This window comes from Macaca thibetana, chromosome 3 (genome assembly GCF_024542745.1).
Source record: "Macaca thibetana thibetana isolate TM-01 chromosome 3, ASM2454274v1, whole genome shotgun sequence".
Classification (NCBI taxonomy): Eukaryota; Metazoa; Chordata; class Mammalia; order Primates; family Cercopithecidae; genus Macaca; species Macaca thibetana.
Window position 1 is genome coordinate 107,894,646 of NC_065580.1, and position 27,897 is coordinate 107,922,542.

The following is a 27,897-nucleotide window of genomic DNA, read 5'->3' on the forward strand; positions in this document are numbered from 1 at the left end:
AGAGATTTGCTTTGATGACTGACATTTTGAAAGAACCGGTATGTATTCATTGCTTGCAATTTTTTCTTTTCTAATTAATTAAAATGTTCTACTTTTATCTTTATTAGTTCTCTCCTGCTTTTCTTGTTTGTTTTCTTGATTTTCAAACTTCTTCCTTAGAATTTTAAGCTATATATTTTCATCCTTACTTTGTAACTGTACACCAAAAGTGACCAAGTCAGGTCTCAGTTGATAAGAGGTTTATTTTGCCAAGGTTGAGGACACACCCAGGAAAAAGAAACACAAGTCACGGTAGAATCTGTGTCCTGTGCTTCTTCCAAAGAGGGTTTTGAGAACTTCAATATTTAAATAGCAAATGGTGAGCAGAAAAAGAAAGAAGAAAGAAAAAAAAATGAGAGCGAGTAGGCAAGGAGGCAAGTGGTCATATTCTTTTGAGGCTCGGATTAGTACTCAGTGAATCTACATTTTATATGTGAAAAGAAAGGAACGGGGAAATAGCCAATTCTGCATTCACATCCTACTCAGTAGATCTACATTTTATATGAGATAAAGAAAGCATGTGAAGGTCTGGGAACAAAAGGCAGGCATTTTTTGCGTGACTCAGCTCCCAAGCTTAACTTTCCCTTTAGCATAGTGAGTTTGGGGTCCTGTGATTTGATTTCCCTCTCACATAATTGTTAGCACTTAGGGAATGTATCTGAGTCAGGCAGCACCAAAGTATGTGAGTGGTGGTGAATCTGTATGGGTCTGCACCAACCTCATTCAATTCTTGCCTCCTCAAAAGAAAGAATTCCACTGAGAGGCATAAGGCAGAGTGAGAGACCAAGGCAAGTTTTAGAGAAGGACTGAAAGTTTATTAAAAAGTTCTAGAGCAGGAACAAAGGTAAAGTACACTTAGAAGAGGGCCCAGTGGGCAACGTGAAAGATCAAGGGCACAGTTTGAGCTTTGACTTAGGGTTTTATATGTTGGCATACTTCTGGGGTCTTGTGTTGCTTCTCCCCTGGTTCTTCTATTGGGGTGGGCTGTCTGCATGCACAGTGGCCTGCCAGTGCTTGAGAGGGGCTGCATGTGTAGTGTGTTTGCTGGAGTTGTATGCGTGCTCCCTTGAGGCGTTTTTTAAAAAAATGCCAGCGTTTTGTCTGTTAGTGCTCATGCTTGAGCCCACTCACCCAACTCCTGAGATCTTATTAGGAAGTTGCTGATCACCAGTTTCAGGTCTTTTCTGTCTGTTGGGACAGTGCTGTTCCCTGTGCTGGCTGCAACCAATTATTGTTTTGGAGAGACAGCTTAATAATCGCCTGACCATCACCTCATGGTCTCCTGACGTTCCTGGTGGGGGGCGGGGAGGAGGGCGGTCTTCTGCCCTGCTCATGTCAGCTTACCTACTGTAACATAATGAATTCATCTAAGGCTATGCATCTTTCTCTTGATACAGGATTACCTGCACATTGCTGGATGGCAAAACGAAAGCCTCTCCAAAAGTCTGACTCTGCTTGGAGGCCCTTTACGCTCATATGGGGAGACAATAGCATTAGTGGTTGGAAGAAGGCTTGCTACACTTTGGAAATAGCAGTCATTCTCTCCAACCTGGATTCTACCTGTGCACGGTTTGGTAGCTCCATGTTCAGTTTCTGGATTTAGACTGCCCAGACTGACGTCTTGGCTTTGGCACCTACTAACAGAATAAACTACTGGAGGGACAGGGGTACTGGAAACAGTTCTGGATAAACTACTGGAGGGACAGGGGTACTGGAAACAGTCGTCCCTCCCTCCTGCAAACTGGCAGGGTTGCCCCCTTACTCGGATGAAGCCACCACCGTTCAGGGCAGGGCATCCTGTGAGGTGGACTTCTCCAGAGCCCCCGGCAGGAAGTGAGGCTTTCCACTGTACTAACCCACTCTAGGACTTTAGACAAGAGAGAGGAGGTCAGGATCTGCGTGTTTCACTGCTTTCCTTTCTTTCCTTCACTTTCTTCTTCCTTCTATTCCAGAGACCAGAGTACATACTTTTTTTTTTTCATTTTACTGAGATCTGCTTACATCAGGCACCCTCCCTTCTCAAACCAAGCCTTTTGTATTGGCCAAGATATGAGGAATCAAAATGATTCACAGCTAGGAAAAACAAATCAGGAAATATTTAAAAACCACCATACTCATGAACACAAACACAGAGTACCATTTCTCTGAAAAATACTTACCACTTTTTGAATTCAGAGATATCATCAATTGTGAAATGCATCACCAGCTTTATTTCAGCTTCTTAGGGAAAAATTCTATTACATTAGCTGAATAACTAATGAACTAATTAACAGTGACACAAATGTATAGTTATAAACCACTTTTGTTTCTCAATCAAGGTTTAAGTCTATGATTTTTAAATTTTCGTTAATAGCGCAAAGTTTCTTTGGAAAAATTTTGGCCATAGCAAGTAATTATGTAGTAAACCATAAAGATAATAAGTTTTTTACAATCCAGGTTGTTGAACTCAAAAATTTAGTACATTTAGGCTTACCAGTATAACGTAAGTTGTATCAAATAATATTAGGTTACTGTCTGTATTTTTTCTTTGATTAAAAGGTTTCTGGCCGGGCGCGGTGGCTCACGCCTGTAATCCCAGCACTTTGGAAGGCCGAGGCGGGCGGATCACAAGGTCAGCAGATCGAGACCATGGTGAAACCCCGTCTCTACTAAAAATAGAAAAAAATTAGCCGTGGCGGGCGCCTGTAGTCCCAGCTACTCGGGAAGCTGAGGCCGGAAATGGCGTGAACCTGGGAGGCGGAGTTTGCAGTGAGCCGAGATTGCGCCACTGCACTCCAGCCTGGGCGACAGAGCGAGACTCCGTCTCAAAAAAAAAAAAAAAAAAAAAAAAAAAAAAAAAAAAAAAAAAGGTTTCTTTTGCTTTCTTTGCTAAAGTGAAAGATCTCTAATGGTTAGCTAAATAGTTTCTATTGCAAAGCAGTCACTCTCGACAAATCTAAGTTCATTTCCTAAGTGATTCACCTCCATGCATGATTAGCTCACTCTAACACTTGGGGGCACTGAAATGTGTCTGCTAAATTTGGAAATACCCAGCGATGACCAAAATAAAGATAAAAGCAGGAACTGACCATCTACTAGAAAGGCTGACGTGGGAGGACTGCATGAGCCCGGGGGGTTGAGGCTGCAGTGAGCTGAGATAGCACCTCTGCACTCCAGCCTGGACAACAGAGTGAGACCCTGTCTCAAAAAAAAAAAAAAAAAAAAAAGTCATAATTCCAAAAGGTAGTTTTTGAAAACTACTAATTATAAATTTTTGGCAAGACTGATAAAGACAATAGAGAAGGCACAGTTTACTGACATTGGGAAGGAAAGAGGAACATTAACACAGAATCCACAGGGATCAAAAAGGTGATAAGAAAACATAATGAAATCCCAGCAATTTGGAAGGCCGAGGTGGGCTGATCACATGAGGCCAGAAGTTTAAGACCAGCCTGGCCAACACGGTGAAACCTCATCTCTACTAAACATAAAAAAAATTAGCTGGATGTGGTGGCATATGCCTGTAATCCCAGCTACTTGGGAGGCTGAGGCAGGAGAATCACTTGAACCCGGGAGGCAGAGGTTGCAGTAAGCCAAAATCATGCCACTGCACTCCAGCTCAGGCAACAGAGTGAGACTCCGTCTCAAAAGAAAAAAATAAAAAAAGTAAAAGACAGGAAAATTACAGACTAGTAACTGTCATGAACATAGATGGAAAAATTCCTAACAAAAATATTACAAAATCAAATGCAGAAATATAGAAAAAGGATAGTTCATCATAACCAAGTGATTTTTATCCCAGGAATGTGAAGTTGGTTTAACGTTTGAAAATCAATCAATATGATTCATCATCTTAACAGAATAAAGGAGAGAAACCATATGACCATGTCGATACATAAAGAGAAAGCATTAAATATTTTTCTATTTATGACAATATCTCTCAACTAATTAGACCTAGAAGGAAGCTTTTTCAGTCCGATTATTGGAATCTACAAAAACTACAGGTAACATAATTAATGGTTCAGGATTGAATGTTTTTTCCCTAAATTCAGAAACAAGGCAAAGTTATCCACTCTCACTACTTCTATTTAATATGGTACTGGAAGTCCTAGCTAGTATAGTAAGGCATACAAATAAAACAAAAGTCATATAGAAGAAAGAAATAGTTAAACTAGTTTTATTCTTAGATGGCATGATTGTCTATGTTGGCAATTCTAAATGAATCTACAAGAACTCTGGAAGCTCACAGGATAAAAAGTCAATCTACAGAATTAATTTATTTCTGTATACTAGCAACCAACAGTTGGAAAATCAAATGTAAAAACCAGTACCATTTATAATACAATAAACAATTTAATATACTTACAAATAACATGTAAAACTCCATACTGAAAACAAAATACTGTGGAGAGAAACTAAAGAAGACCTGATCCATGAGTCTTTCTGTCCTTATGCCATAGCACAGTCTATTAATAATTTTATAATTTTACAATAAAATTTAAAATCAGATAACTGAAGTCCTCTAACTTTCTTCTTCTTTTTAAAGATTGTTTTGGCTATTCCAGCTTTTTATATTTCCTTTAAATATTAAAATCAATTTGTTAATTTCTACCAAAATGCTGTTTTTGAACAGGATAACATTGGTTCCATTAATCATTTTGGGAAGGATTCACATCTTAACAATATTGAGTTTTTCAATGTATTAACATTGTCTGTTTTTGAAATAATTTGTCTTCTTTAATTTATGTCTGCAACATTTTACTGTTTTTAGCGTAGAGGGTCCTTTTTTTGTTGTTCTTTTGTTCTGTATTGTACTTTCTTCTTCAAAAAAATCCTTCATATATTTACCTTTTTGATCAATTCCTCTGAATATAACCAATCTCCCAGCACTCTTGCCATGCCTGCTCCCCCACATAGATAACTTCATTATGCTATTTGGGCTGTGACAGGCATGCTAGGGTTTTCCCCCAGATGAATATCCTCTTTTCCTTGCTTGGGCTTTGACTCTGCACTCCAGGCCTACCTTCTGCATAGATGCCTCTCACTCTGCTTTGGCTCTTACATTTCATGCCTGGGTTTGCAAACATGTGAATGTCTACCTCCCTGTGTTGGGTTCTGACTCCTAACACTGGGTAGTCTTCAGTCAACACACACACGAATGCTAGATCCTACCTGGACTCTGAGGACACTCCACTGAATGTGTTTAAGAGGGAATTGTTTTGGAAATGGAAGGGAAAGTATGTGGAAGATGATGAAAAGGATGAGCAAGATGGACTTTTAATTTTTTTAGGCCTGGGCATGGTGGCTCACACCTGTAATCCCAGCAATTTAGGAGGCTGAGGCAAGCAGATTGCTTGAACTCAGGAGTTTGAGACCAGCCTGGGCGACATGACAAAATGGTGTCTCTACCAAAAATACAAAAAATTAGCCAGGTGTGGTGGCTTGAACCTGTGTTCCCAGCTACTGGGAGGCTGAGGTGGGAGGATCCCTGGAGCCCAGCAGGTGGAGGTTGCAGTAAGCTGAGTAAGCTGAGATCACACCACTGTACTCTAGCCTGGGCAAGAAAGTGAGACCCCCATCTCAAAAAAAAAAAACAAAAACAAAAAACAAAACAAGAATCTTTTAGTATTACTGAAATTTTATTCTGTTTTTTCTTACTGTTTTTAAGCAAATACATTTTTATTTTTTAATTTTTGTGGGAGATGGACTTTTAAAAAAATGATGTAAGGATAACTAGATAGCTGTTTAGAAAGAGAAAAAAAATTGTTATCTCTGCCAACTGTGTACTAGCATTAAGTTCCAAATAAATTAGTAATTTAAATTGGAAAAATAAAATATATAAATACTAGACAAAAACGTGAATGAATTTCTTTATACACCAGGAGCGTGGAATAGTTTCCTGCTTATTACTCAAAATCCAAAAGCAACTTTTACATGGCAAGTAAACTAAAAAGAAAAATGACCAATGGGAAAAAATAGTGCCACTTATATCACTTCATATATAAAGAGCTTCTAGAAATATAAATAAAAATTTTCAATAAACTTTTAGAAGAAAAAGGAAAAACTGCAAATAGCCCATAAGTGTGAGAAAAGATAACTTCACTTAGAGTAAGAGACATACAAGTTAAAATTTCATCAAGATATTTTCCACATATTAGATTGGCAAAAATGCAAAATTTGAAAGTAATATTGTTGGCCAGACTGAGATAAACCAACATTCTCATTCCCTATTGGTTGTAGCTAGCAAAATGACACATGCATTTACTTTTAACTCAGCTGTCCCACTTTTGGTAATTATTTTAAAAAACTAGCAAAAATATGAAAATATGTACGCCTTAGAATATTTATTGCAACACTATTTGTAATAGCAAAAGATTAAACCAGCCAAATGTGTAATAATAGAATAAGCCGTAGAAGATCTGCACGACGGAGGACTGTGCGGCATGAAGAAGATACCAGAGATCACCATCGGCACTCGAAAACGTGGCTAGGGTAGTTTCATAGATGGAAAAGGCATACCAGAGAGAAGTGTGTAAACTATGCTGCCTTCTATCTGAGACAGGGGAAGCTGCAAAATACATCCATCCACATTTGTTTATATTCAAAAACCAATGGAAAAGACCAGGTGTGGTGGCTCACACCTTTAATTCCAGCACTCTGGGAGGCCGCAGCGGGTGGTTCAGTTGAGTCCAGGAGTTAGAGACCAGCCTGGGCAACATGGAGAAGCCCTGTCTCTACAAAAAATACAAAAATTAGCCAGGTATGGCGGCGAATGCCTGTATTCCCAGCTACCAGGGAGGCTGAGGTGGGAGGATCACCTGAGCCCGAGGGGTTAAGGCTGCAGTGAGCTGTGATTGCGCCACTGCACTCCAGTCTGGGTGACAGCGTGAGACCCTGTCTCAAAATAAGAAACAACAACAACAATAAAATGATAAAGCTAACATGAATGATTATCTTTAGGGAGAAGGAGAACACAGAGTGGAAATGATAAATGCGAAAGGTAGACTTCTTAGCATACATCTTATGTAGTAGATTTGGCACTGGAAAAATGTACATTCTTTACATAATTATAAACAAAATTAAATCTAAATAATAAAAGTCAAAATGACATGAAAGAACCTGCCTCTGTATTGAGTTGGTTGTTTTAACAAAGAGAATAATTATTTCAAGTGATTTTAAAACACAATTATTTGATAGTATACTCCTTCTAGAATATATCCTAAAGACAAAAAGAACAAAGTAATCTTAAACAGTTTTCAGTAATCATAGTGTTTATAATATTATTAAAATTGTTATTCTAAACCAACGTGGGTAAGTAGGTGTGTGTATGCCTACATACACATATTAGAACATAGAAAACCAGTAATGATGTTAATTGTATTAATGCTGTTAGGGTTCAGTATTTTCAGTGTAAGAGGGAAGAGATACAAATATAAAATCAAAGATTCTACATCAAAACCTGTCTTAAATTTGAATGATAGTGTAAATTTTATAAATATCAAATGCATTTTCTCTTTAAAAACTTAAATGTTTTTGGCTGGGTGCAGTGGCTCATGCCTGTAATCCCAGCACTTTGGGAGGCCAAGGCAGGTGGATCAGCTGAGGTTGGGAGTTCAAGACCGGCCTGACCAACATGGAGAAACCCCATCTCTACTAAAATTACAAAATTAGCTGGGCGTAGTGGTGCATGCCTGTAATCCCAGCTACTTGGGAGGCCGAGGTGGAGAATCGCGTGAACCCGAGGGGGAAGGTTGCAGTGAGCCGAGATTGTGCCGTTGCACTCCAGCCTGGGCAACAAGAGCAAAACTCTGTCTCATAGAACAGTAACAAAAACAAAACAAAACCTTACATATTTTCTAAGTTTTTCCACTGAAAAGTTCTAGAAAAACTACTGACTCAGAACAGATGACCATCCCAAGTGTCTGGACTGTAGTCTCTAAATCCCAACTTTAATGAAAGCAGGGATCTTTGGAGAAATGGCTGATTCCAGGTCTGTGGCAGCAAATGTACAAAAGAAGCCTGAAACCTCAATCCTGAAAGTAAGGAAAGAATTGAAAATCACATTGAAGTCATATCAAAAGGACTCAAGAACCAACTTAAATTGGCTCCCATTTGTCTCAAAAAATGGGATAACTGAACCACCAATAACAACTATAATGAATTAAAACATATCAAATATATTTAAATCAGGTTGAGATAAGGAGGGCAGAACAAAAAAATCTCTAGGAAACCAGTATTTATATTGTGCGTTTGAATGAATGCATGCCTGAATGCATGAATACTGTGCTAAGTGCTTTATATATGTATATATATTACATCTATATGTACAGTATATATGCTGTAGTATATATATTATATTTACATATAACACAGACACAAGGTTTAAAAAAAATCTTTCCGACAGTCCTGTGAGGTCATTATCATTGCTATTATTTATTTATTTATTTTTTTTTTTGAGGCGGAGTCTCGCTCTGTCGCCCAGGCTGGAGTGCAGTGGCCGGATCTCAGCTCGCTGCAAGCTCCGCCTCCCGGGTTTACGCCATTCTCCTGCCTCAGCCTCCCGAGTAGCTGGGACTACAGGTGCCCACCACCTCGCCCGGCTAGTTTTTTGTATTTTTTTAGTAGAGACGGGGTTTCACTGTGTTAGCCAGGATGGTCTCGATCTCTTGATCTCGTGATCCGCCCGTCTCGGCCTCCCAAAGTGCTGGGATTACAGGCTTGAGCCACCGCCCCCGGCCGCTATTAATTTTTTAAATCATCATATTGATCAAGAAAGGTAAGGAGCTCAGATCACCTAGTGAAGTCTGTGCTATTTTTACTAAAGCACATAGGAACAGGGGTGATGTAAACGTCCTCAGCTGTTTTGTCTTCCTCATTCATATTGGCCATTAGAGTTCAGTATAGGAGACCGGCCTTGCTTTGTCCCCCGTGACAGCCCATGTTACCCACTGTCATGGTAATAAGAATGAATCATGGTTCTCCTCTGCCAAGGCCAGTCAGGGAGCAGGTCTTTGTGTTCTCACAGCATATATAGGTTCAGAAGGAAGCTGAATTTTCTCTAGATTCTGCTTTGCAAAGCACTTCTCTTTTCTCCTTGGGGTCTCACATGGATGTGTAGCACAAATTCTGCTTATGTAAGTCTTTTATCATGGATTTTTATTAGATTTCCACATCTTTGGAGAATTTTTGACGTTAGAAGCTGAAAAACAAGCTTATTTTAAAACCGAAGTTAAACTGCCCATTATCTCCACCAAAGTGTCTTTTATGAAAACACCACCCACCCCCCCCCCACACCCCCCACACACACCCCTAGAGAAAAAACTAACTGCCAACAGACCCATCATGGTCGCTTGATATATTACAACAGAGGCACTATTTCCACCAAGCATCGGCTTCCTGGTCTCCCTAAAGACCAGCAGAGGAGAAAAGCCAGGGTTAAGTCACAAAAGCTTGATGGGCAGTGGAATAACAAAGGCTATAGCCTTTTCAGGTAAGGAGCATTCCAGAGAAACAGCATAACTCAGACCCAGGAGCTATAATTTTGGCTTTACCCCTGACTGTCTACAGACCTTGCAGGCCACTGAATTATTTGTAATTCAGTTGTCTCATCTAAAAGTTTTAAAACAGAAAAAGATATTTCTCGTTTTTCCTATGCATTATTATACTTCTACGAATGGAGACATTATTTTTCAAATGATTGCATTTGGAAGATCAATGAAAGATCCCAAGGATTTGGTGGTCATAAAACTGTTCAGTATTTGTCCTTTCTGAATCTTACATATAAAATAATACCTAGCTCAAATGAGATCATGTATTTGAAATACATAACATGTAATCAAAGAGTAAACACATTGACACTCAGTAAACATTTCCTTTATAACCGTTAATAAGACAGAGCATGATGTAATAATTTGTTAACAACACATGATTTAGAGACAGACAAACCTGGGTTGAAATGCTGCCCATATTTGACCTTGGAACAATAATAAACCTCACTATTTAAACATTTTAAAAATAAGGAAAATAGTTCTATTGAGTAAATTAGGCACAGCACCAGATGCAATGGCCGATGCAAAGTAAGTACTCAAGAAATAGTGGCTTCTATCTACCTAAATAAATACCCATTCACCTATGGGTCCTGTGTTTATAGCTTACATTGTAGCTTACATGTTTTGTAATACTTGCTGCTCTAAGACCAAATAACTGAAAATATTGACCCACTGAGTTCATGGAGCTTCATCCGATGTTTCTTTTCCAAAGAAATTTTGCTATTACCTTTTTCCAAAGTAACTTTGGTAGAGTGCTTGCTGTTAGTAATATTTGTGGGTAATTATTAACATTTTCATATTTGCCTGTTTGCACTACTATCTTAGCTCTTTGCTATATAACTGTTTTATTTTTTGCTTGTAATAATTTGGCTTGGCATCTTTGGAGTTAATTGCGTTGCTATTACTATTACTGATACTACCATTGAGAAAAAACACTTGGGTTTTTGGTGTCCTAACTGCCTGAAATCAATTTATAAAGCTAGGACCAAGCCCTGTCATAAGCACAAAATAACTGTTACTGTTCTCTTTCCCCTCTAACATAATTTGGTTGTTAAGGAAAGATATGTAGTGTGATTTAAGCCTATGGGTTATTATCGGAATATAGGAGGAGTCTTACTCCAGTCAGTGTAACAGCCTGTCACAGTTGCTTGGTTATATTTGAAGTCTACTTAAATGGATACATATTGCTGTACTGCATCATGTGCTTGATTTAAAAACATTTCCATAGCAGGCTTTCTGTATGGACCTACTCATTTTCTTTCCTTAACTTCATTAATCAACCCTTTTTCCTGATTTTCCTTAGCTAGAATTTAATTTCTATGTTATTTTATATTTTGTAAGCTATATTAAATTCTAGTTGGAACAAAAAAGCTATCTTTCCTAAAGATACCTGATTTTTGCATCCTGAAATTTCCATAAACACTTTGCAGAGCTTATCACGTGAAAAAATTCTTACATCCTAATGCTGTGGCATGAGTGATAAATATAATAATACATTAATTTTGATATTAAGATGGAATTCATCTCCTATTTAGCAGAGCTGTGAAGAGAAAACAAAGCACTGCCCAACAATAGCAAGACAATTAGAACACGGGCTTTGACTCCAGTGAATATGAAACCCAGGGACAACCACAGTCAACTAAGTTTTTTAATAATTCGTATCAACTGCATCTGAAAGTATAGCATGTTTTTTTAAATAATGTTTTTGTTGTCGGCTCAGCACAGCATTTTCCCTCTGGGCTGTCTAATTCTGCACACACACACTAAATCAGATGTTAAAATGGTATTTGATAAAATGAGTTTCAAATTAGATAATTTCAGGATCAGAAATGAAGTTAATACGTTGTGTAAAGAAATCAATAATTAAAAGGAAGGTAATAAATTTAAAAAGATGAATTTTGCGATACAACTAAAGCTCACACCTGAAGTATAAGATGTGAGGCTAAAAGTCAAATATATCATTACTTATTTATTTATTTAAATGATTGGATGAGCATCAGCAGATTTAGTCCCTTTGCTTTAGCATCTTGAGAAATAACTCATATTTACAAGACAATGAAGACTTATCCAATCTGTTTCTTTCTTGTTAACTATTGTAGACCCTGAAGATGTGAGGTAAAAAAATTGCTTAAAAATTTAGACCTCCATTTATTGAATCCTTTAAGTTAACAACATAATAGGCTTAAATATCTATTCTGAAATAAATGGCTTTCTGATTTTTTATTAAGAATCCTGAGTACTTGTGCTGTTCTTCCCCGCTAAGTCATGCCAAAAACTTTAATTCAGGGAAGGAGGTGTTAGTAGATATAGCAAGACTTCCAGCTTTACAATAAAACAATTAAATGAGAATTTCTGGGAAGTCGCCAAGTGCAATCAAGAAAGATGTTGCCTTTTATGCAGAACACTCACTGAAGAATAATTTTACATCTTTGTCAAGGCGCAGATTCTCATTATTGATTTAGATTTATTTGGCAGTTATTCTCTGAAGAGCTCATTAGAGTACATTATTCCAATACCATGTTAATTTCTGACTCTTATTTATCCTCATGTTTCTTTTCACATTTTGCAGATTTCTCCCACCACCTATCTCTTGAATCTAGTCACATCTGTCCACCTCCAATGCAAGCCCAGTCCGGCCACTTAGCATCTTTCACTCACATGAGTGGGATTGCCTGGAAACTGGGCTCAGCACCTCCACTCTGGCTGCCTGCATCCGTTCTCTGCAGCACAGTTCCCATAGTGCTTTTGGTTTTAACAGCTTTACTGAGATACAATTCATATACCATAAAATTCAATAGTTTTTAGTATATTTACAGAGGAATGCAGCCATCACCACAAGCTAATTTTAAAACATTTTTATTATACCCCAAAAGAAATTTTTGATGAACTCAAATGTATCTATTTTCTTTGTCTCTCGTGCCTTTGGTGTTATATCTAAAAAGGTTTTCCCTAACCTAAGCTTCTGAAGAATTAAAAAAAATTTTTTTTCACATAATGTGATACTCATGATTTTAGATTTTTACAAGTGGATTTTAGCATATTCACAATATTGTGCTGCTATTATCCTTATCTAATTCCAGAATATTTCCATCACTCCAAAAAGAAGCCTCATATTGATTCACAGTCAGTCCTAATTACCTCTTCTTTCAACCACTGGCAATCACTAATCCACCAGGGTTTTACTTATACTGGACATTTCATATAAGTGGAATCATATATGTGACCTTTTGTGTCTAGTTCTTTTCATTTACCACAATGTTTAGAAGTCTCATCCATGTTGTAGAGTGTTATCAGTACTTCACTCCTTTTTATGGCTATTGTATGGATAGTTCAGATTTTGTTTAATCCATTTATCAGTTGATGGATATGTGGGTTATATCCAGTTTTTTGCTATTAGGAATAAGGCTGCTATATACATTCATGGGGACACATGTTTGTGTGAAAACATGGTTTTTAGTTCTCTTGGATATATACCTAGGAGAGGCATTTCTGGATTGTATGGACACTTGACGTTTAAATTTTGAGGAGCTGCTAAGGGGTTTCCATAGTGGCTGCAACATTTTACATTCCCATCAGCAATGTATGAAGGTTCCAATTTCTCCACATCCTTGCTAGTACTTATATCCTTCCTTCTTTTTATCTTCTTTCCTTTTTTGATTATGGCCAATCTAGTGGGTGTGAGATATCTCATTGTGGTTTTAACGTATATTTCTTTAATTAATGATATTGAACATCTTTTCATGTGTTACTGGCCATTTTCTTTGGAGAAATTATATTCAAACTCTGCCTATTTTTAATTGGGTTGTCTATTTATTATTGAGTCATACAACTCTTTATATATTTTGGATAGCAAGTCCTTATCAGATCCAATTCTGTGGGTTGTCTTTTCACTTTCTTGATAGTGTCTTTTGACACACACACGTTTTTGACTTTGATAAAGTCCAGTTTATCTTTGTGTGTGTCTTTTGGTGTCATATTTAAGAAACTGTTGCCTAATCCAAGGTCCTTATGCTTCCTTCTACAAGTTTAATAGTTTTAGCTCCTACATTTTGGTCTTTGTTTCATTCTGAGTTGATTTTTTTGCATATGGTATGAGGTAGGGGTCCACATTCCTTCTGTTGCATGTGTATATCTAATTGTCTCGATAACATGTTTTGCAAAGACTGTTGTATTCCCACTGCATGGTCTTCACACACTTTTCAAAAATCAATTGACAATAAGAGTAAGAGTTTAATTCTAGATTCTCAATTCTGAATTCATTGGTCTATATATCTATCCTTATGCCAGTACCATATTGTCTAGCTTTATAGTGAGTTTTGAAATTAGAAAAATTGAGTCCTACAGCTTTCTCCTTTTCAAGGTAGTTTTGACTATTCTAGGTCACTTGCATTTCCATATAAATTTTAGAATGAGCTCTTCAATTTCCATAATAAAGACAGTTGGAATTTTGATAAAGGTTTTGTTGAATTGGTGAGTCAGTTTGGGAGTATTGGCATCTTAAAAATATTAAGTCTCTGATCAACGAGCAAATTAAATGTTTTTCCATTTATTTAGGTTTTTCTGCTTTATTTCAATGATGCTTTATAGTTTTCTAATTTTGTAATTTGCAGTGATGTTTTATACTGCAAAACCTTGCAGTGCAAGGTTTGCATTTCTTTTGTTGAAGTTATTGTTAAGTATTTTATTCTTTTTGATGCTATTATAAATGGAATTTTTTCTTCATATTTTTAATTGCCATTATTGCACCAACACAGTATATGTTTTATATACATATGTCTTAAAGATTTCCCATTTTTCAGGAATTCAGATACATTATATATTATCATCTTGAGAATACAAAGAACACAACATGGAGGAAGATTGAGAAAATAGGTTGCCAGTATTTAGTCACTAATGATTCTACAGACTTTCCTTTTAGTGTTTTCTATTGGAATTTTAATATGTCTTGCCATGGCTCTTCAAGAATAGAGCTTCCTGGAAAATGAGGCAATGAAAAGAAAATGGACCCAAAGTCAGAAAAAGTTAAGAAGGAAATCCAGGAAAGTAATATATTTTGAAACTAAACGTAAGGACTCCCTTCTGCCAGAATGTACATTCCAGATAGGTGCAAAAGGGAAGCAAGTGTATCTTCCCATTTAATCCTCAAAATTGCTCATTTAGAAACAAAATAGAAAGTATCCATTCATCTAAGAAGCAGAACTTTTTTCACAGCATTGTAAAAGGAATGGCAGGGAAGAGGGAAAAGAGAGTGACGGGAGAACAACTTGCTTTTAAGATACCCTGGGTGACAGGTATCAAAGCCTCGGGCAAAACCTGTCACGGCAAAGCTGTGATTCTCCAACTTCTTTCACAAATGACAATATAAACAATAGCAGCTTTCTATTAAAGAACTACATGAACTCAAAAGAAATGTTTATGGAAAGGGGCCAGATACCCAGACAGCAAGGCAGTATGGGTACTGAACAAGAGTTAAGTGCTTTCAATCTCTCTGCTCTACAGATCAGGTTAAAAACTCTATACCCTTCAACTTTAGGTCAAATAACAGGGCAAATACCAATTAATGCCATGCTTCAAATGCAGTAACTAGATGGAGCTGCAAGAAATTAAACACTACTATAGAATATCATTTGGAAAGCACAGCCTCTTGAACCTCCTTCATCACAGAGACACCCATTGGTCAAAGATGTTTCACAATTCAAATTCAACAAACTGAAAAGAATAGTGGATGTGCCACCAATGCAACCCTTTTTTTCATAGAAAGAGACGTGTAAACACACAAAAGGGTGATGGAGCTGCACCCAGCACTGAATGTTCACTGAGTACGATAAGCCTGAAGAAGGCTATACAGCAGAGACCCAGGAAATAGGTCTTTCTCCATATCTACCGCTATCAAAATTCTGAATTTGTAAACACTGAGGTCAACCTGTCCATTTTTAGTCCTGGGTTAGTGGAGAAGGAAGTTGCAAGGTTTTTGACTTCCCTGGAATTGCTAAATGGGGCTTCACAAAGAGGCACACAAGGGTCAGGAGATGTCACTTCTCAGAGGGCACAGCCTTGGGCATGTACACAGTTTCTCTGACCTTCCTTCCCAGAGATGACTATACATGGTCCAGTTCTCTTGGACTATCTCTTTCCCTGAACACCCAATTAAGCTACAGGCTGATTTCACACCTAACTGGTAGGCTCCTCTAATTGCTGGCTGATTACTATATTGTTTTTGACAACACCTTGGGCCATACATTGCTCCAGTCTTATCCAATTAAAGTTGGATTCCTTTGCAAGAGTAGTCTTTACACCTTGCTTTATGCAAGGAGAACTCTTCTTGGCTACCTTTTTCCCTGGTTCTCTATATTTTTGTCAGGTTTGTCGAAGATCAGGTAGTTGTAGGTGTGTGGTTTTATTTCTAGGTACTCTCTTCTGGCAAGCTGAGAGGCAAATCATGAATGAACTCTCATTCACAATTGCCATAAAAGGCCATAAAAGGGAATAAAATGCCTAGGAATACAGCTAACGAGGGAAGTAAAGGCCCTTTTCAAGGAGAACTACAAACCGCTGCTCAAAGAAGTCAGAGATGACATAATCAAATGGAAAAACATTCCATGCTAACAGGAAGAATCAATATCATGAAAATGGCCATACTACTGCAAGCAAATTATAGATTCAGTGCTACTCCCATTAAACTATCACTGAAGTTCTTCACAGAATTTTAAAAAACCTATGTAAAATTGATATGGAACCAAAATAGAGCCCAAATAGCCAAGACAATCCTAAACAAAAAGAACAAAGCTGGAGGCATCACACTACCCAACTTCAAACTATACTACAAGGCAGCAGTAACCTAAACAACATGGTACTGGCACAATACCATGGACATATAGACCAATATGTGGACAGACACACACAGATCAATGGAAAAGAACAGAGAACCTAGAAATAAGACCACACACCCGCAACCATCTCATCTTCAACAAACCTGACATCACCAAGCAATGGGGAAAGGATTCCCTATTTAATAAACGGTGTTGGGAGAATTAGCCATATGCAGAAAGTTGAAACTAGACCCCTTCCTTACATCTTATACAAAAATTAACTCAAGAGGGATTAAAGACTTAAATGTAAATCCCAAAACTATAGAAAACCTAGAAGAAAATCTAGATAGTATCATTTAGGACATAGACATAGGCAAATATTTCATGGCAAAAAAGACAAAAGCAATAGCAACAAAAGCAAAAGTTGACAAAGTGGGATCTAATTAAACAAAAGAGCTTCTGCACAGCAAAAGAAACTATCATCGGAGTGAACAGGGAACCTACCAAATGGGAGAAAATTTTAGCAATCTATTCATCTGACAAAGGTCTAGTATACAGCAACTATAAGGAACTTAAATTTACAAGAGAAAAACAACCCATTAAAAAGTGGGCAAAACTCTCTCACCACTCCTATTCAACATAGTGTTGGAAGTTCTGGCTAGGGCAATCAGGCAAGAGAAAGAAATAAAGGGTATTCAGTTAGGAAAAAAGGAAGTGAAGTTGTCCTTGTTTGCAGATGACATGATTGTATATTTAGAAAACCCCATCACCTTAGCCCAAAATCTCCTTAAGCTGCTAAGCAACTTCAGCAAAGTCTCAGGATACAAAATCAATGTGCAAAAACCACAAGCATTCTTATACACCAATAACAGACAAGCAGAGAGCCAAATCATGCTCAGTGAAATAAAAGAGAACACAAATAAACGGAAGAACATTCCTTCCTTCCATGGATAGGAAGAACCAATATCGTGAAAATGGCCATACTGCCCAAGGTAATTTATAGATTCAATGTCATCCCCATCAAGCTCCCAATGACTTTCTTCACAGAATTGGAAAAAACTACTTTAAAGTTCATATGGAACCAAAAAAGAGCCCACATTGCCAAGACAATCCTAAGCCAAAAGAACAAAGCTGGAGGCATCACACTACCTGACTTGAAACTATACTACAAGGCTATAGTAACCAAAACAGCATGATACTGATACCAAAACAGAGATGTAGACCAATGGAACAGAACAGAGACCTCAGAAATAATACCACACATCTACCATCTGATCTTTGACAAACCTGACAAAAACTAGAAATGGGGAAAGGATTCCCTATTTAATAAATGGTGCTGGGAAAACTGGCTAGCCATAAGTAGAAAGCTGCAACTGGATCCTTTCCTTACACCTTATACAAAAATTAATTCAAGATGGATTAGAGACTTAAATGTTAGACCTAAAACCATAAAAACCCTAGTAGAAAACCTAGGCAATATCATTCAGGACACAGGCATGGGCAAGGACTTCATGTATAAAACACCAAAAGCAATGGCAACAAAAGCCAGACTTGACAAGTGAGATCTAATTAAACTAAAGAGCTTCTGCACAGCAAAAGAAACTACCATCAGAGTGAACAGGCAACCTACAGAATGGGAGAAAATTGTTGCAATCTACTCATCTGACAAAGGGCTAATATCCAAGACCTACAACTAACTCAAACAAATTTACAAGAAAAAAAACAACTCCATCAAAAAGTGGGCAAAGGATATGAACAAACACTTCTCAAAAGAAGACATTCATGCAGCCAACAGACACATGAAAAAATGCTCATCATCACTAGCCATCAGAGAAATGCAAATCAAAACCACAATGAGATACCATCTCACACCAGTTAGAATGGGGATCATTAAAAAATCAGGAAACAACAGGTGCTGGAGAGGATGTGGAGAAATAGGAACACTTTTACACTGTTGGTGGGACTGTAAACTAGTTTAAGCATTGTGGAAGTCAGTGTGGTGATTCCTCAAGGATCTAGAACTAGAAATGCCACAGCCATCCCATTACTGGGTATATACCCAAAGGATTATAAATCATGCTGCTATAAAGACACATGCACACGTGTGTTTATTGCGGCACTATTCACAATAGCAAAGACTTGGAACCAACCCAAATGTCCATCAATGACAGACTGGATTAAGAAAATGTGGCACATATGCACCATGGAATACTATGCAGCCATAAAAAAGGATGAGTTCATGTTCTTTGTATGGACATGGATGCAGCTGGAAACCATCATTCTCAGCAAACTATCGCAAGAACAGAAAACCAAACACCGCATGTTCTCACTCATAGGTGGGAATTGAACAATGAGATCACTTGGACACAGGAAGGGGAACATCACACACCGGGGCCTGTTGTGGGGTGACGGGGGGAGGAATAGCATTAGGAGATATACCTAATGTAAATGACGAGTTAACAGGTGCAGCACACCTATATGGCACATGTATATATGTAACAAACTTGCATGTTGTGCACGTGTACCCTAGAACATAAAGTATAATAAAAAAAAGTGGGCAAAAGACATGAACAAACACTTCTTAAAAGAAGACATATATATGGCCAACAAACATATGAAAAAAGCTCAACATCACTAATTATTAGACAAATGTAAATCAAATCCACAGTGAGATACCATCTCACACCAGTCAGAATGGCAGTTATTAAAAAGTCAAAAAACAACAGATGCTAGCCAGGTTGTGGAAAAGAAGGAATGCTTTTTTGTATGTGGGAGTGTAAATTAGTTCAACCATTGTGGAAGACAGTGTGGCAATTCCTTAAAGACCTAGAGGCAGAAATACCATTTGACCCAGCAATCTCCTTACTGGGTATACACCCAAAGGAATATATATCATTCTGTTATAAAGATAACATGCACATATATGTTTATCATAGCACTTCACAATAGCAAAGACATGGAATCAACCTAAATGCTCATCCGTGATAGACTGGATAAAGAAAATGTGGTACATTTACATGATGGAATGCTATGCAGCCCTAAGAAGGAATAAAATCATGTCCTTTTCCGAGACATGGATGGAGCTGGAAGCCAGTATCCTCAGCAAACTAATACAGGCATAGAAAATAAAATACTACATGTTCTTACGTATAAGTGGGAACTGAATGATGAGAACACACGGGTACATGATAGGGAACAACACACACTGGGGCCTGTAGGAGGGTGGGGGTTGGGAGGAAGGAGAGCATCAGGAAGAATAGCTAATGGATGTTGGGCTTAATGCCTAGGTGATGGGATGATCAGTGCAGCAAGCCACCATGGCACTCATCTACCTGTGTCACAAACCTGCACATCCTGCACATGTACCCCTGAACTTAAAAGTTAGAAATAAGTAAATTCTCAAGTTTTAGGGGGCTGATTGCCTTATGTAAAGTTCACTTTCTGCAGCCCCCTACAATAATCCTGAGGGAGCTCCCCGAGGTATTCCATTTGTTTTCACAATCATTATCAGTCTGGGCCAGGTACTACTGCTCTCCTGCACAATTATCCACTGGGCTTCCACCCTCTCTTGCTGGACATCAAGGTCTCCATGGGTGTCTTGTTGTGTGGCCCTATCATGAAGGCACTAATCCACAGGGCTACAGCCATGATGATTAATTGGTTCTGAGCAGAAATGAGGACAATGCTCATGGCACGCACTCTGTGTTAAACTTTACCTACCTTCTAGAAGCCTGGTAGGCACCTGTTGGGCACCAGTGACAGAAATGAATAAACCATTATCCTGACCAATAGAATTCAAAGTCTAGTTGGGGCAAATCATTTAAAAATAGATACAAATACATTTTAAAGTCTATTTCTATGACAGTAGATAAGGTGTAGTACAAAGTTTCCTACTTATTTCATATTAGATCAAGTTAAGTTCTTAACCTTCAATTAATGCTCTTCATCTATAAAATTGATCATAATACTTTAAAATACTTTAAGGATTGAATAAATATCAAAATGTATATATGTGTGTTATAAATGTGTAGAGAGAGAGAGGTAAAGAGAGATTGAGGAAGAGACACAGAGGAGAGAGAGAAAGAATGATAAAGCAAACCCATATGTCTTTACCAAGAGTTGTCTTTTAATAATGTCAGTAAAGAAAAATAAGCCAAGTCCCAAATCATTTTAGGAGGTTTATTTGCCAAAATTAAGGACACACCCAGGAGACAGGTCTATGCTTTTCTCCAAAGATGATTTTGACGGCTCCAAATTCAAAGGGGTAAGGGAGGGATATTAAGAAGTACACAATTTTCATGTAAGAGGGCGTTATTCATGCCTTTATCTGGCTCAGTGAATCTGCATTTTTTTCTTTTACATAAAATGGCATAGACAAATGTGGCAGAGGAAGGAAATCTGCATTTTACATAAGATAACATAGACAAAATTGGGCAGGGGAGCAATCAGATAAGCATTTGTGTGTGATGGGCTGGGGTTACTTTGCCTATAAAGATAAGCTATCAATTTGCATTGCCATGGTGAAATTTAACAGAAAACAGAAACATCTTAAAAGATCTTGCAGCTCACCAAGAATTTCCTTGTGGGCAAAATAGGGGGGAGATGTGTAGCTTTTCATCTTGTAGCCATTTGTTTAGGAACAAAAAAAGGGGGAGGCAGGTTTGCTTGACCCAGTTCCCAGCCTGACTTTTCCCTTTGGCTTAATGCATTTGGGGTCCCAAGATTTAATTTCCTTTTACAATAACAAGATTAAATAACCTCTTGAAACTTCTGTTTTAAGTTGGAGGAAGTGGCACTTTGGCCTCTAGCTTAAAGCCAGGGCATAAATTCCTGCAGAGAAAGTTCTGATAGAGACTCCTAGAAAAATATTTGGTGGACAGGAAGATTGGAGATAGAACCCTTCCCTCTTCATGTGGCCACCTGTACTTCACCCAGCCTCATCTCTGCCTGGCCCCTCCTCTCAGCAAACACCACAGTCCATAGTCAGGATTTCTTGTCACACACAGGTGAATAGGAATTCTCTTTGGATAATAAAAGTACACTTGTGGTCAACTAAACTGTCAACTTAAAATAGCAGCATACAGTCCAAAATCTCCAAAAATTTTCAGAAAACTACTAATGTAAACAGTCACCAATATTATGAAAACACAAGAACTATGTGAGGAAGCGGAGTTAATGGGGGATGCAACAGAAAATATTAACAAAAGAGGGCTCATAACTCATCAAGAATGAGACAGAATTCTGGTCAATTAAAAGCAAACAACAGGTATATTAGATAGGGAAGTTGGCTTGGGTAAAGATGAGTTAGTGGTCTAAGAGATAGAAAGGAAAAGTCTCCCAGAATTCACTGCAGATGGAAAAGTAGGCTGATATGGTTTCAAGAGGTTGGCTCCTGACTGTGCAACAAATTATTATCTGGGACTTTGTTGTCATCAGTAAAGCTGGTGTGCAGGAAACTCCAGTTGAGGTGGGTTTTATGTATTAATAGGATTGGCTTAACTTTTTGTAGGAATTCATTTTATTTCATGTCATTTCCTTTTCTATGCTAAGGTTTTATGGCTGACCAAGAAAGTAAGAAACTAAGTATGTTTGACAGTGTGAATGGACCATCAGCCTCCACCATCCCCTGCTCACCATGGTTGAGCAGGTCATTTCTACCTTCTGGTGGATGGCCATATAATCTGGGGCTCAGAACTGCTTTACCTGGCACCTAGTGAGGAGGAGAAGACAAACTCAAAATACCTGCTCTGCTGGGGCTGATACAGATGTTGTGTTTTACTAGGGAAGCTGTTAATTTAATGATAGCAAATCTGGACTGTTTATAGACAAACTCGTACAGGAGTTTGCAACAATTTCACAGCTCAGTTTGATGTTTTGGCAGATGTTATGGGAGCATTCTGCAAGATCATTACAGCAGAGCTGTGGTAGAGTATACTTCCCTGGGGAGCCACCTGCCCAAAGCAACTGCACTGGAGCTTGTCTGGACATGTCCCCAAGATGGGTCTTCTCTGAAAAAAACCTTCCCTCATGTGATAAATAGGTGCTTTTCCCCTAAAGTTAACTTATGTGACTAAAGATGCTTATTTTTATTACAAAGTTTCCTAACACAACTGTGGCACATGTTAAAAGGAAGTTACTATTAAAAGAAATTTATTATTTTGCGGGAGCCACTGGCAGCCAAAATGGAGGTTTCTTTTATTTTGTAACATTTTGAGGAAAGGGATGAGAAATTGAACAGAGGCTAGGTTTCAACATTTCTAAAAGTGTGAGTTGTAAAAAGCCTTTATATAATGAGTCCATTTTGTTCACAATGATTCAGTTAAGGTAGAGATTGTCGAATGATTTACCAAGACCCTGACACTTAAAATGGGTGAGTTTAAGTGGTATATTAGTCTGTTTTCATGCTGGTGATAAAGACATACCTGAGGCTGGGTAATTTATAAAGAAAAATAGATTTAATGGACTCACAGTTCCAAGTGGCCAGGGAAGCCTTACAATCATGGTGGAAAGCAAAGCAAAAGGCATGTCTACATGGCGACAGGCAAGAGAGAATCAGAGCCAATCAAAAGGGGAAACCTCTTGTAAAATCAACAGATCTTATGAGACTTGTTCACTACCATGAGAACAGTATGGGGAAAAGCACCCCCATGGTTCAATTATTTTCCACTGGGTTCCTCCTACAACATGTGGGAATTTTGGGAGCTACCATTTAAGATGAGATTTGGGTGGGGACACAGTCAAACCATATCAAGTGGCCTTCAAGATTTTATGATTGACTACAAACACTCAGCCTGCTAGTCAACCCTCCCAGGTCCCTAGATGTTATTGAGGCAAATTCCCAAGAGGCTTGGGACATTTTTACGCATGGCACCAGACACGAGAACAATTGGCAAGGCCCACTATGCACCAGTTGAAGAAATGAGAAGCTTTAAGTTAAAGGCAAAATTTGAAAAGTGTTAGAGCAACATTCAGATGAGATGTTTATTCTGGCTAAATATATATATTTTTAAGAGACAGGGTCTCACTCTGTTGCCTAGGCTGGAATGTGTGGTGGTGTGATCATGACTCACTTCAACCTCAAATTCCAGGGCTCAAGGAATCCTCCTACCTCAGCCTCCCAAGTAGCTAGGACTATAGGCTCACACCACTACTCCCGGTGATACAGTCTGAATGCTTGTCCCCTTCAAATCTTACGTTAAAATGTGATCCCCAGTGTTGGAAGTGGGCCTAGTGGGCAGTGTTTGGGTCATGGGAGCAGATCCCTTACCAGTGGCATTGTGCTGTCCTCATGGTAATAAGTGAGTTCTCACTCTGTTAGTTCACATGAGAGCTGGTTGTTTAAAAGAGCCCACAACCTTCTCCTCTCTCTCTGCTCCCTCTGCCACCATGTGACACGCCAGCTTCCCTTGCCTTTCGCCATGAGTAAAAGCTCTCCAAGTCCTCACCAGAAGCTGAACCGATGCCAGCATCATGCTTCTTGTCCAGCCGGCAGAATCAGAGACACCTCTTTTCTTTATAAATTACCTAGCCTCAGTTATTCCCTTATAGTAACACGAAGTGGACTAACACACCTAGCTAACTAAAAAAGTTTTTTGTAGAGATGGAGTCTTGAATTCCTGACCTTCCATCATGGTCTTCCAAAGCACTGGGATTACAGGCATGAGCCACTGCACCAGCCTGGCAAAAGATTTTAATGTGGGTTCTGCTCAGTTTATACACTCAAAGAGGTACAGAGAGGCTTTTGTTTTTTAACCCAGATGAGCTTCAGAAGATCTGCACTCAACGCTCCCAAAAGCCCCTGGTCAAGAAGTGTGGCAATGTGTTAGTGAAGTTTCTGGAGTGGCCCCCAAAGTTGAACAATTAGATCAAGATCACAATGATTTGAAACCTTTAGCAGTCCAGTGGATAAAACTGGATTCTCTATTACAATCCCCAAAAATACTTTAACATTTGTTTGCTTCAGAACTCTGCATCTGACTACAATTGTTTCACTAGACTACGAGTTGGCAAGCTACAGCCCACAGGCACAATTTTGCCTACTGCCTGTTTTTATAAATAAAGTTTTATTGGAACACAATCGTACCCATTCATTATGTATTGCCTGTGTCTGCTTTGGCTTTACAATGGCAGAGTTCAATAGTTGTAACAGAGCTCATGTGGCCCAGAAAGCCTAAAATACTCACTATTTTGCTATTTATAGAAAAAGTGTGCTGACTCCTGCCTAGAGCATCCCAGAACATGATACATACTCTCTGAACATGTTAGTTCAAACAAGGGCACAAGAATGGGGAACAAAAATTTGGTACAAAATGTGAATGAGTAGATAAAATTAAGCTAAACTATAAACTGAACTCATGCTAAACTTTGTTCTGAGCCCACCCTGTGGTGCCTCTAAAGCCTGCTGGGGTCACTGTTATATAATCATCAGGGACACTCTGGTCCTGTTACAGAGTGTAACTACAGATGTGGAGTCTACCAGCATCCTAGCTGTATGAGATTTAATCCTCTGCATATCCACATATTTATGATGCAGCATCAGATGGCTGGAAATCATGCTGTGCCACCGATGAGGTATGTCCTGGCTGAGGCACGTCTCATCACCAACAACACATGAGCCAGGAGCTATGACATGGTGAGAGCCTCACTTTTCACACTTCTCACCATAGCTGGTAAGCAACCATCCTTTCAGCAGCAGCAGCAGCAGCATCACAATAAAGGCTGAGCAGGACCAACATGTATTATTGAGAGTTGTATTTTGAGAAAGATGAGCTATTTAATAGAAAAAAGATGTCGCTTTCTAAATAGAATTTTGGATTCACAGATATTCATGGAACAGTAAATATGTGTGGGGCTCATTTGGAGGCTTGTTTTGAAGGGCATGCAGGGTGACCAGCCATCCGTGCTTGTTGGCTACCTAGGGGTGTCCTCATGTGTAGGGATTTCTGTGCTAATATTAGAAAAGTTCTAGGCAAACCAAGACAAATTGGTTACCTTAAGGTCATTTCTTTTTATTTTTTACTTATTTGGTTTATTTTTTTAAATTTTAAATTTTTGTGGGTACATGGTAGGTGTATATATTTTGTATATATTTATGGGGTGCATGGGGTACTTTGACACAGACATGCAAAACATAATAATCACATCAGGGTAAAAAACAGAGTATCCATCACCTCGAGCATTTACCTTTGTGTTACAGACAATCCAATTATACCATTTTAGTTTTTTGCAATGTACAGTAAATTATTGTTGCCTGTAGAAGGTAATGCCTTTTTAAAGAAAAGGTTTTGAGGTCACTAAAAGCATTAAAAATAATCCTGGGAAGATGTGTTGGTGCATACTTAAAAAGTCACACATTAAAAATATAGAAAAGAAAGAAATAGAAAATAAAGGGGTGAGTTTCAAGAATCCCGATGAAACTTAGGATATTTATGCCTCAGAAGAGCAAAAATCCAAAAGTGAACAAGTTAACTTTTTCAGACTTCATAGTGGACACCAAAAGAGGAAGAGAGGAGACCTCAAGATGAGCAAATTATTCCACTCAGCTCAGGCTGTCATAACAAAATAGCATAGATGGAGTCTCTCTGGTGTCTCTTGTTATAAGGCCACTAATCCCATGATAAGAGCCCCACCCTCATGACCTCACCTAAACCTAATTAGATCCCAAAGACTCCAATTACCATCTAGTTTTCTCCAAATACCATCACATTGCAGATTAGGGATTCAACTTAGGAATTTTAGGATGGCACAATTCAGTCCATAGCAACAGGTTTTATTTAATTTTTTTTTTTTTTTTTTTTGAGACGGAGTCTCGCTCTGTCGCCCAGGCTGGAGTGCAATGGCCAGATCTCAGCTCACTGCAAGCTCCGCCTCCCGGGTTCCCGCCATTCTCCTGCCTCAGCCTCCCGAGTAGCTGGGACCACAGGTGCCGCCACCTCGCCCGGCTAATTTTTTGTGTTTTTTTTTTAGTAGAGACGGGGTTTCGCCGTGTTAGCCAGGATGGTCTTGATCTCCTGACCTTGTGATCCGCCCGTCTCGGCCTCCCAAAGTGCTGGGATTACAGGCTTGAGCCACCGCGCCCGGCCTATTTAATTTTTTTAAAAAAGTAAATTTTAATATGATTTGTGCAAATGACATTTGTACATTGAAGTTCAAAAATACCAAGTTGGATTTGGACCTTTAAAAGATACAACTCATATAGTTATGATTGGAAAACATTTGAATTTTATGCTCTCCAAAATCATGATGACCTGAGGCTAAAAACTGCTCTTGTTTTCCGTTCACAGAAAAGGGTGACAAGCTGACATGTACAGGGAAGTTGTGTAATCCTGACCTACACTCATGTCACTACCATCAGTAAGACCAGCCAAATCATGAGGGTCTTCATGAAACTTGCACTCAAATCAACTGCAGTGAGCATTCACCCTCTCACATCTTCCAGGGTGAGTAAATTGTTGCAGAAGTGGTTCCCAATTTTGTAATGTCTCCTACATCCTCACCCTCACTGACTCTGGCCTTTGACATGGGACTTGTTTTGGCCAATAGGACATTAGCACAGGAAATCAAGTAAGCTTTGAAGAAAATGCTTGCACATTAGATTTGCCATCTCTGACCACTGTGTGAACAGCCATGCCTGGGCCTCTAGTGGATGAAAGGCCATGTGGAGAAAGACTCCAGTGGTCCCAGCCGTTGTTCCAGTGAGGTCCCCTGGAGCAACCAGCCTGCCAGCCATCAGCGTATGAGATCATCCTTGACCATCCAGTCCTCACTGAGCCACTGGCTGACTGCAATAATGAGCCAAGCTAGCCCAAGCCAGTTGAACCATTCAAAGGACTAACCCAATCATGACAATAATCAATGTTGTTTAAAAGCCACTAAGTTTTAGGAAGCTTGTTATGCAGTAAAAGCCTACTGATAGACAAGAAGGTAAATTTTACAAAGATGCTGCTGGTAACCAGAAATACATAGCAAAGCAAGGAGGAAATGAGGACATTAAGAAACATTCATATTTCACTGCTAGAGGTAGGTATTTCCACTTTTTGAACCTTCACACTGACTACATAGTACTGCTAAGTAGTATAGATGTTACCCATAAACTCTATAAACTGTACATCGTTTCAGCTTCCCTGTTTGCTGAGAGACCCTGGTGGTGCTTGCTGTACGTTGAGGTCTTGCTGGAGTTCTGTTCCCAGCCAATGCTGTGTACCTGGTGGACTGGGAAGGTAGGAAAGTGTTCAGCGTGTCTCAGGGAAGGCAAGAATGTAACAGGAAAATCCATTCCAAAGGCAGTTGCTAACATAACTCGTGCTGGGTTCTGTCATCCATGGATAATGGCACCATTGGTGGGGATTATTATAAAAATTCTCCTGACTTTAAAGATTATGGTATTGACTTAGGGCCTCTGGATGTGGGTGGGGAACCCAGGAACTTAATCAGGAGGTGACTCCCTTGTAGGCTAGGGAATAACACAGAAAGGAACAAGTGCTCTCTGAGAACCATGACGAGTAAAGCCAAGATCACACATT

The 27,897-nt window shown here is 38.8% G+C and overlaps 1 long non-coding RNA gene across 1 annotated transcript in view; it reads left to right on the forward strand.

Annotated features, from left to right (window-relative positions):
- Positions 1–27,897, forward strand: part of LOC126950147 (uncharacterized) — a 139,741-nt gene that overhangs the window by 76,424 nt on the left and 35,420 nt on the right. The window contains exon 2 of the long non-coding RNA XR_007724069.1: positions 26,659–26,814. This is a non-coding gene — a long non-coding RNA (uncharacterized LOC126950147). The remainder of the gene's footprint in view (positions 1–26,658; positions 26,815–27,897) is intronic.